Source organism: Meles meles, chromosome 12 (assembly GCF_922984935.1).
Source record: "Meles meles chromosome 12, mMelMel3.1 paternal haplotype, whole genome shotgun sequence".
In the NCBI taxonomy this organism is placed as follows: domain Eukaryota; kingdom Metazoa; phylum Chordata; class Mammalia; order Carnivora; family Mustelidae; genus Meles; species Meles meles.
Window position 1 is genome coordinate 70,794,903 of NC_060077.1, and position 10,623 is coordinate 70,805,525.

A 10,623-nucleotide genomic window follows, 5' to 3' on the forward strand; every position below is an offset into this window, starting at 1 on the left:
AAATAGATTCCTGTTACTTGTTAAAACTTTTTTTCAACCTAGAAATTAATTTCTTGCTTCTGATTTTAAAAGATATGAAAAGTGTTTCGCAGGCCCCTAAAAGTGTCGTGTGCCCGAGGCACTGAGTCTAATGGGCCCATTGGCCCTGAAGGAAGATTGCACCTTCCCTGCTGCCTGCCTGGGTGAGCAGGGCGGACAGGTGTGCACGGAGGTGGTCAGCAGGGCGCGCATGCTGCCGTCTGCCGAGGAAGCAGCCAGCCCCCTCTGGAAGTGGATGTAGTAGGGCTTCTGCCCCAGACCGGCTGCTGGGCAGATGGCCCCGAGCGCACAGCGAGCAGCGGTGTCTGCCTGGCCCAGGAGACTGGTCCAGAGAGCCCAAGGCGGCACCCAGCCCTGGTTCCTGTACGCAGCACTTCCACACACATGACCTGGTGATGGGCTCACCAGAGTCCTGGGAAGAGACTAAATAACATTCTTCTACCCATTTTACATCTGGGAAAACTGAGGTTTAGAGAACTGTGATAGTTGAATGGCACTTTCTGTTTTCAAATACATGTTCTGATTTGATCCTCACAACAGCTCTGCCAAGTGACAGACACTTTGGACTCCATTTTATTTCTTTTTCTTCCTTTGTTTTTTAAGGTTTTATTTATTTATTTGTCAGAGAGAGAGCACAAGCAGAGGGAGCAGCAGGCAGAGGGAGGAGCAGGCTCCCCACTGAGCAAGGAGCCTGACCTGGGACTCAGTCCCAGATCCTAGGATCACCACCTGAGCTGAAGGCAGAAACTTAACTGACTGAGCCACCCAGGCATCCCTTTCCTCCATTTTAAAGGTAGGGGGGGCCCTGCACGGCTGTCTTCCTCATCCAGAAAACCTCCTGGTGGGCGTGTATGGGGATCAGGATCCTGGCTCCTGGCCTCCAGTACCCATGGTCACCTTTGTGCCCAAGGCCCCTTGTTCTCCTGTGTCCCCTAGTTCTAATTGACTCACTGGCTCCCAGGACAAGTAGAGGCTCAGGCCAGGACACTTGGGCCCAGTGGTCATCCAGCAAGACATAGGACATAGCCCTCAAAGGTATACAGATGGGTGGGAGAGGGTTCATGGCTGGCACGTCATTAGTGCCTTTAGGCCAGAAGTGGACTCTGCCTTGAGCTTGGCTCAGAGGAAAAGGAGAATTGCCGGGGCTGAGGAAGGGACAGTAATTCCTGAACCACGTCAGGAGGAGAGGAGAGGGTCTCGGGGTCTATGTCTGTTAACTATGACCATGCGATTCCGTGTACCTAACTATGAACTATGTAACTACAAAGCTTGAAATATAGGCGACTTCCAACCCAGATGTTCACTGCTCTTCCTTATGGGTCTATGGATGGGTTGGGGTTTGGATGATCTTGGTCGATGGTCAGGGGAGTCAAGCCCAGTCTCCACCATGGACAGTGGTTGAAGGTATAGTGTGCAACTTCCGTTACTGTTATTTCCTCCAGGAAGTTCTCCCTGACTGAAACTCCTCCACCATGCTCCAGCGGCTCCCAGGGATGCTCCTACCATGGCCCTGCTCACTGTGTGTGACCATGGGCATGTAGGTGGCTGGTGCGCAGACTATGAGCTTGACCTCATCCCCTTTGCATTTCTAGTCCCAAGCCCCAGGCCTGGCCCAAGCAGGTGCCAAGCAAGCATGTGGAGGACAGTGGGTGAACAGTGACAGTGAGGTCCAGGCAATCAGTGACAGAGGGGCTTGGGAGGGAAGAGCTGAGCTACCCAGACCAGTACAAAGCAGGGGGCCCCACACGGGACAGGGACTTCCAGTGGGGAGGGCTGGAGGTGGACTTGGGATCCAGAGCTCTGACAGTCCCGAGAGGCCGGCAGAGGGTGGATTTTTCCGTGGTTGGGGCCAGAGCCACGGAGAGTAAGCCAGGGTCTTTGTGTAAATGAGAAGGAGATGCCCTTCCTCCCTCAGGGCCACCGGTCCTGGCCGGGACCCATCAGCCACCACAGATGCGTTCAACCGGGCCCTGGTGTGGGACACACCCTGTGCGCTCTGTGAGAGATTTCCGGGGGCGTGGGGCCGGTGTGAGTGGGGTGTGCATGTGGGGTGGGGAGTGTGTGCGCACGTGGGAGTGTGCGCGTGTGGGGGTGTGCATGTGTGTACGCTTGTGGGGTGTGCGCATGTGTGGGGTATGCGTGTGGGGGGTGTGCACATGTAGGTGTGTGCGCACGTGTAGGGTGTGTGCACGTGGTGAAATGATACGTGTACATTTGTGCCCCCGGCTGGCCTCTGAGCAATGAGGGGTGAAAGCAGAGGCGGGAGGGTCCAGGTCCCAGAACTAGAAACAGAGTGTCTCCCAGAGGAGGTGACAGTGGTTTTCATCCTGCCCCGTGGGGACGGGGCTGATGTGAGCCCCTCAACGGGCCATGAACAGCTGACGGTCGCCGGCTGGGCAGGCCGCACACTGGCCCTCTGCTCAGGCGAGGCCTTCCTTCCACGGCGAGACGGCTACTCCGTGAGGGGAGCGGTGGGGACGGGCTGAACCGAGGACTCTGGGAGGGAAAATGTCCCACAGCGGGCGGAGGGGCCTGGTCTCAGAAGACCGTGGCTCAGGCAGAGACCCCGGAGGGCTTGTGGCCGTGGCTGCAGGAGGGGCTGCCCTGGGAGAGGCCTGGTTCTCCGAGGAAGGGGCTGCACGGGACCAGCGAGGGAAGACCGGGGCTGCCGGGCCGGAACGCGCCACAGTCCCCACCAGTGGGACCCGGTCGGCCTCCTCCCCGCAGTCCCATCACCCCCTCGGACCGTGCGGCCTGAAGTCTCAGAGAGGAGCCGCGGGACCTGAGTCTCCTCTCTCGCGGGGATGCTAGGACTGGCCCCAGCGACGGGGAGGCTGCGGCGTGCAGGGGGCCGACCCTCCTCTTGCCGCAGAGCCGGGCTCACAGGGTCCGGGAGAGGGTCTGTGGCTCCAGAGGCCCGAGGGCAGCAGGGGTCCCGAGCCGACACTTGCTGGGGAGAAGACACCCCCCAGAAGAGCTATGCTAAGACCAGAACGGGGTCGGCAGGGGACAGACCGCTGGCTCCCCTTCCCTGGTGAAGCTGCTCCGGGAATATGGGATTCCCCTTTGGGAACTCCATTTCATTAGGCCCCTGGCCCAGGGCGGTCAGCAGGCCGGGAGGGAGAGGGATGCTGGTGCTCGGTGAGCAAGGACAGGTGGCAGGAGTCTCATGGGTGCCTGAGAAGGTGCTGGGGGGACGCATCTGTCCTCACAGCTCTGACTCACTGTCTCTGGGGAAAAGGACTGCGGGGCTGGACACTGAGAGTGGACGGCAGACCCTCCGACCCAAGGACAGGTTGGGGCCCGGCAGGTGGTGCGGCGGGGAATGGCCAAGAGTCCACACAAGAGCACCAGCCTCCCCAGGAAGGCTCCCCCAGGAGCTGCTGCCATCCTCCCAGCAGTGCGGGAAGCACCCCTCCCTTGTGCCGCAGAGCTCCTGCTGGGAAACGCCTCAGGCCCCTTCCAGTCGGAGGTGCCACGAAGGGAACCGGGCCTCCTGAGAAGCCTTCCTTCCCTTGCTCCCTGCAAACTACTTCAGCCTTCCTTGCCCCCCACCCCCCACCCTCCAACTACTCCAGGCTGTCAGGGTGTGGAGGGGAATTGGGCGCCCACCCTCCCATCGTACAGATGAGAACACTGAGGCCCTACCTCGCAAGGTCAGCAGGGCGGTGGCCACTCACAGGCATTGGACTGAGCACTTCTCAGCATCTCACCACAGCCCGGGAGGCCCTCCCTCCGTGTCACAGAGACTGGGAGAGGTCAGCTGGCCCCCGCTGGGACCAGGAGGAGAAGGAGCGGCAGCATTCTAAGAGGGTCCCCTCTGCCTCCAAGCCCTGGCCTGACTCCAAACCCCAAAGCTCACTGTCTCACACACAGCCATCAAATCAAAGACATCCGCTGAGACACGCAGTGTCTCTCAGTAACGTCTGCCGGGAGACGTGTAGTGAGGCTGGCGGGTCATTCAGTGTGTCTGAGCTTCAGTTTCCTCCACTGAAATGGAGATACCGTTGTTACAGTACGCGTCCTCAGAGCCCCGCACAGGTGACATTTCTCCTCCATCCGGACCACCAGGCTGGCCCGCCTCACCGGCCGCGTGTGGTTTTCTCCTGGATGGGAAGGGAGGTGAACTAGGCACCAGTCTGCTCTCCCACTGGGACCTGCCCAGACAGGGGCTGGGGTGGGGCCTGGGTGAAATTGGAGTGCTTTGAAATTGGAACTTCGAGTGTTGGCCTTTCCACCCCCCATGGAGGCCCTGACAGGTGAGCTGATGTGCCCCCCCACCACCACCACCTAATTCCCCCTCGAGCATCCCATCAGCCGACCTTGAATGCCAGCTGGGGACAAGACACAGAATGGGGTCTTACCCTAGAAGACACGGGAAAGGTCCCCTCTGTACCACTCCCTCCCCGCACCTGGTGTCGGCAATCTAGACACACACTTAGGACCAGTCAGGGTTCAAGCCAACAGGACAGCCCTCTCCCGTGCCCCCGCTGTCCACCAGGTCTGTGCTGGGGATGAGGACACCGTGAGCGACCCAGGGGTGGAGGCTGGCTGGTGAGGAAGCCGGCAAGGGAAGAAGGGACTGTGACTCCCACAGAGCACACAGAGCTGCACCCTCTGGTGAGAGGGTCATTAATCCCTGGGCAGCGGGGGGCCCCCCATCAGATGGGAGGCTGACCTGGCCCGTGAGGTCAGCCTCAGGGTGGGCTCACGGTGTGCAAGCACATGAGAGCTGGGCCACAGTGCTGGGGGAGGACCTCGGAAGGCAGGGAGTCGGGGAGGGCAGCTAGTCTCGGAACTGCCAGAGAATTAGAGGCCAGGTCTGGGAGGACGGGGGCTAATGTGTGGGAGGAGTGGCCTGGCAGAGTCACCAGTGAGTGGACACGGGCTTCAACTGCAGGAGCAAACAGGGGCCATCGGAAGCTCCTTCCTTCCTTCCGCCTGCAGAACGGGGATTCAAGGGGAGAGACACGGATTACCAGCTCCTCACGCAGGTGGGAGACAACTTGCTGGGGAAGAGGGGGGCTGGCCCAGGTTTTGTAGGCTCTGATTTCCACATGGGGTCAGTCCTCCCCATCCGGGGCGCCTGGCCCGGTCCAGAATGGAGGTGTCGTTACAGTAACTTACCTCTTTTCATAGAAAACGTTCCTTGACAATTTTGGGGGCAGAAAAGGTCAAAGAGGGGATCATACACGCCCCCGAGTTCTCAAACAGGGGCACTCTGCGCTTCACACTTTGATGACTCAGGGTCATTTCGACAACACTAATGAGCAGACGGGACTGTAATACCGAATTACCCTCGGGGAAGATCAAGGTATATCCCGTCTGCTTTGCGTTTTTAACGAGCGCATCTGCATTTTACAATTTTCCTGCCCCTCTCTCATCAAGCAGCTCTTCTTGCTACTATCCATATACCTGTCGTGGCCTGAGAAACTAGACCACCGGACTTGTCAGACCGCGCTTCAAGCACGAGCAAACGGGTCCCAAGGGGGGCCCAAAGGGCATTTTTATAAGTAAAGTCTATGAGCCTTCCTTCGTAAATGGACAATTCACCCTCTCAGAAACCATTTTTGCCAGCTTTCCGTCCCATGATGAATTCCAAAAGTGGTGGACCCACCAGATACGGAAGGCTGTGCTGACTTGGATTCAAGTTGTGTGGGTTCATGGGATCCACCTCCTGGCCTGGGAGGCTGCCGGGCTGGGTCTTACACCAGTTTTCCAGGGAGGAAAGCAGAGCCTGAGGCTGGGGTGGGCCGAGATCAGACAGTGAGTCAAGAGGAATCTCATGACCACGGGCTTGGGCACCTCGCCCTGAGGCCACACCAGACCTCCCATCCTAAGAACTGAGGAGAAGGGGAAGCCGCAGCCCTGAGTTTATGGAAAGAGCCGCTGCTCCCAGTGATAGTCCTGGTTTCACACACACCAGCTAGGCGCCCGTGGAGGCATTGCTTCTTCGGGCCTCAGTTTCCCCATCTGTAAAAGAAGCATGCGTATATCTGTGTTTCATGGATCCCCTTTGCGGTTCTAGAGTTATCTTTGCTAATTAGCTGGAGAGGGAAGGAGGGAGGGAGAAGGAGAGAGAGAGAGCTAGAGTAACAGTTGCTTTGTCTGAACGTCCCCCTGCAGGCCCCCAGAAGCCCTCGGCCTCATGATTTAATCTCCCTTGTGATGCCTCCCTTCCAGTCTAGTCTGCACCTAGGCTGAGCCACCCAGGAGAGCTTCTAAATTTCAGATCAGTGAGCTAAGGTTCTACAGGCCTTGGGGAAAAGGTCTAGAAATAATGACACCCCATAGATGCAGCGGGTCTTGCCGCCCGGGGGAGAGACTGCAGCCCCGAGAAGGGCTTGCGGGTAGAGCTGGACCCCCAAATCAACAATTCTTTAGCTGCTTTTGTCTTTAGCGCCCTCCACCTGTGTCCTGGGCCAGTCTCCAGCTTTCATGCACTTTCCTCGCCTGACACTAAGGCTCCCAGGTGGCCCAGGATGGTCCCAGGAAGGGGAATCAGAAGGTGGGTCCTGTCACTCTGGGGTGAGTCTGCGGAAGACATTGCCCCGGAGAGGCATAGAGAGAGAAGGCCAAGCGATGACTAGCTGACGACACCAGGCAGCGTGTCCTGGGCTCCCCACCCACCAGCTGGACAGCTGGCCCGGCCTTGTGGCCCCTGCCTGCTGGACCCCTTCCCAGCCGGGGCGGACGCAAGCAGAGGCCCCCTGGTCTGCTCGCTGGAGCCCCAGCCCTCCCTGCCCGCCGTGACAGCACGGGCCGCCCGGGCTTGGCGGCTTTCCCGGGCTGCTGCCTTATCGATTATTTCGGCTCCCTTTCTGCTGGGGATGTCAATTTAGCGGGTTCCTGGGATGGCTGTGTTTTAACCTCTCACCCCGGTCTAGACTCCGTCGGCTCCCGCTGTCCCTCGGCCGGGAGGAGATGGAGGGCCCCGGGTCTCTCGGGCAGGCTCTGGAGCCAGCGGACTTCCAGGAACAGATGCTGGGATCGCCCGGCGGCTCCGCAGCCCCGCCAACCTGCCTCCCTCCAAACCGGCCCGGTGAATTATTAAAGATGCAATTTCCTTTCATCTTTCCAGTAAAATCGCTCCCTGTGCCGTGATCCACTGCCTTCCTGTCACTGGCTGGGCAGGGGCCTTGGCAGGACCCTTCTTCACCCCACTCCTTCCTAATGCCTGGGCCCTCCTAGGAGGCTGGAGGGGGCTGACCCCTTTCTAAGAGGGTCCAGGAAGCCCAGGAGTCTTGAGAAAATGCGTGAGGCCGAGGAGACTTGGGAGTAGAATACTGGAGCCTGCGATCTTACAGCTGAAGGAAAAGGAGCCCAGAGAGGGGTGGTGGGCAGCCCCAGGTGGCACAGCAAGCCAGCGGCAGACACGAGGCTAGAATGCAAACCCCAGGCTCCCCGCTGACGGTCTCCCCTGCTCCAGCCCCAGAACAGCCTCGGGAGTCCCAACCCGCTCCCCCAGGATAAGCCCCCCAGCACCTCCCAGGACAGGGAGCTGGGTCAAGCTTCTCATTGCATCGATCAGTCTCTGAGTGTGATTTACAGTCTTCGATTGTTATTTACCAGTCAGTCCCCAGCCCTGCTGCAGCAGGCTAGCTGAACGTAAAGCCATAATTATTCCTGCCCTCTTGTCAGGATTTACTGCTTCGGTGTTTGCTGTTTACTCCTGACCATCGCTGAGGGGCAGGTCCTGGCCCGAGCCTGCAGCAGCCACCACACGACCCCAGCCCCAGGCCTTGCTCCTCCTGGGTCGGAAAGCCGCCTCCCAGGTCGTCCCAAAGACACCAAGTGCTTTGCCCCCTCCTGTGCTCCATCCAAACTCTGCTCTGAAAGGGTGCTTGGAAAGTACTTCGGGTTTTCAGCTAGTGTCCTGGTGTCCAAAAAGAGGGGATGCCCTGTGCCCCACGGTGAACCAACGGTTCTGGGGCTCCAGATAATCAACGTCTCTTAGTCCAGGGGTCAAGTTCCCTCAGCCCAGGCAGAGGGATCCCAGAGTGGCCCTCAAGGCCACCCACTTCCTCCCCCTGCTTGGGCTCAGCTGCATGGGCCCAGGCTGCTGGGGGAGAGTGGGCCCCAAGGCTTTTCTCCATGACGGAACAGAAAGCCTCTCCAGACGAAAGGGGCCTCCAAGGACAGAGTGGAAAAGCCTGCTCGAGAGGCAAACCCACACCCACCCCCTTCTTGTGACAGGAAAGGTTTCTGAGACCCTTGTTAAGCTCTTTCTCAGACCCTGATGGGCTGGGGTTCTGGTTACTGGCCTTTGCCTACAGCTTGACCCAGCCTGGCTGGTGCACCCCACCCTCCCCTTACCAGACTCCTGGTCCTAGGGTACCCCAGCCCCTCTCCCAAGCCCTCCCTACATCCCTCCAGCCTCTGAGAAAGTGGACGGCAGGTCCCAAGAGAACTCTGAGCCCTTCTTCGCCGACCTGTCTGGAGCACCCGCTGCCTGAGTTCAACTCTCCCTCTCGTCCTTAGTGCAGAACCAGCTGCACGGACAGTTAACCTCTCCTGGCCACTTCTGTGTGTCTGGCACCGTGGTGGGTCCCTTCATGGTCTACTTTTTACTCCATTTCATGGAATGGGGCCCTTATAACCGTCTGCATGGTGGGGCCCATCATCTCCACTTAGCTTAACATACAACAAATCTTCTATATTTTTAAGCTTTTATTTATTTATTTGACAGAGAGAGAGCAGCAGAGGGAGAGGGAGAAGCAGACTCCCCTCTGAGGAAGGAGCCCCACGCGGGACTCGATCCCAGGACCCCGGGATCATGACCTGAGCTGAAGGCAGACTGAGCCTTCAGGAGTCCCAGCAAATCATTTTAAAGTGAACAATTCAGTGGCACTTAGTACCTTCAGGGTCGCACAGCTACCACCTCTGTATAACTCCAAATTCCTGCTCATCGTCCCCAAAGGAGGCCCTGTACCTATTAAACACTTTCTTCCCATTCCCTCCTCCCCAAACCCTTGGCAACCAGTAATCAGCTTTCTGTCTCTGGATTCACCTGTTCTGGCTATTTCATATAAATGGGATCACACACTATGTGATCTTTTGTATCTAGCTTCATTCACTCGGTGTATAGCTTTCAAGGTTCATCAACATTAAAGCAAACCTCGTGAGGACTCGGTTCCTTTTTACAGCTGACTATTCCATTGTATGATCTGTGCCTTGTCCATTCTCCTCTTGGTGAGCACTCCCATCTTACAGACGGGAAAACTAAGGCTCCAAGAGGTGGTGGAAGGTCCCCTTCACCCTCCGGTCTGCTCCTCCCAGGTAGGGGCCCCACCTGCGCTTCCCGCATTCCCAGGACAGGGCGAGGCCCTCAGGAAGAGAGCCCGACTGCCAACAGTGGAAGCGCTGCCCGAATGGAGGTGGGGTCCAAAAGCTTGCCTCTGAAGCCCGCTCCCACGTTTGAAGCCTGGCTCCGCCACTCCCTCGCAGTCTGGCTCCGCCCCTCGCCGCCTGACTCCGCCCCCTCGCTCCCTGAGAGCTGTGCCTGGGGCAAGTCACCCAACATCTCTGTGCCTTTGTTCTCTCATCTCCAAGGTGGCTCAGTGGGTTAAAGCCTCTGCCTTCCGCTCAGGTCATGATCCCAGGGTCGTGGGATTGAGTCCCACATCAGGCTCTCTGCTGGGCAGGGAGCCTGCTTCCTCCTCTCTCTCTCTCTGCCTGCCTCTCTGCCTGCTTGTGATCTCTGTCAAATAAATAAATAAATCTTTAAAAATAAGTAAATAAGTAAAAGGGAGATGATGACAATAATCCTACAGAGGGTGTTGCAAATATTAAATGAGCTACTCTTATATACAATTCTAGAAAATGAATACTTTCTAGAGTGACACAAAGCCCCTCAGTCAGTGGCTGCCTGGGGACCAGAGGAGGGGTGAGGAGAGGGAGATTCCAAAGGAAGGGTTCTGAGGAAACTCCTAGGGCAAGGCATTCATTCATTGTATGAATTGCAGTGGCTTCAAGGGTATGGATGTGTGTCAGAACTTATCAGCGCATACACTTCAATACGCATGTCTTATCCTATGTCAGCTCAGCCTCACTAATGCTCACCTGAGTGGGGCGCCTGGGTGGCTCAGTGGTTTAAGTCTCTGCCTTCGGCTCAGGTCATGATCTCAGGGTCCTGGGATCGAGCCCCTCATCGGGCTCTCTGCTCAGTGGGGAGCCTGTTTCTCCCTCTCTCTCTGCCTGCCTCTCTGCCTACTTGTGACCTCTCTGTCCAAAAAAAAAAAAAAAAAAAAAAAAGATCTCACCTGAACGAATCCACCTAAATCACTCAGCACTGCTCCAGGCACGGTGAGGGCTGTGAATATTAAGTACTGGTGTTGTTCTTCTGTCCTGACCCTCCCACCAATGCCCCCCACCCCAGGGCTCCCCCTTCTCTTTTTATCATGAGCCCTTCAAGGGTGCCCCCAAAGCCCCACAGGCTCCAGGCAGCCAACGGTATATCTGGCTAACCATGCAGGTATGTGCCATCAAACTCCTGAGATAGTTCGGGAACAATTGATCCACAGCCACCTGGCCCTCTTCCTGCACCCCACCAATTCCCACTGTCTCCCCCAGTCCCCCATCTAC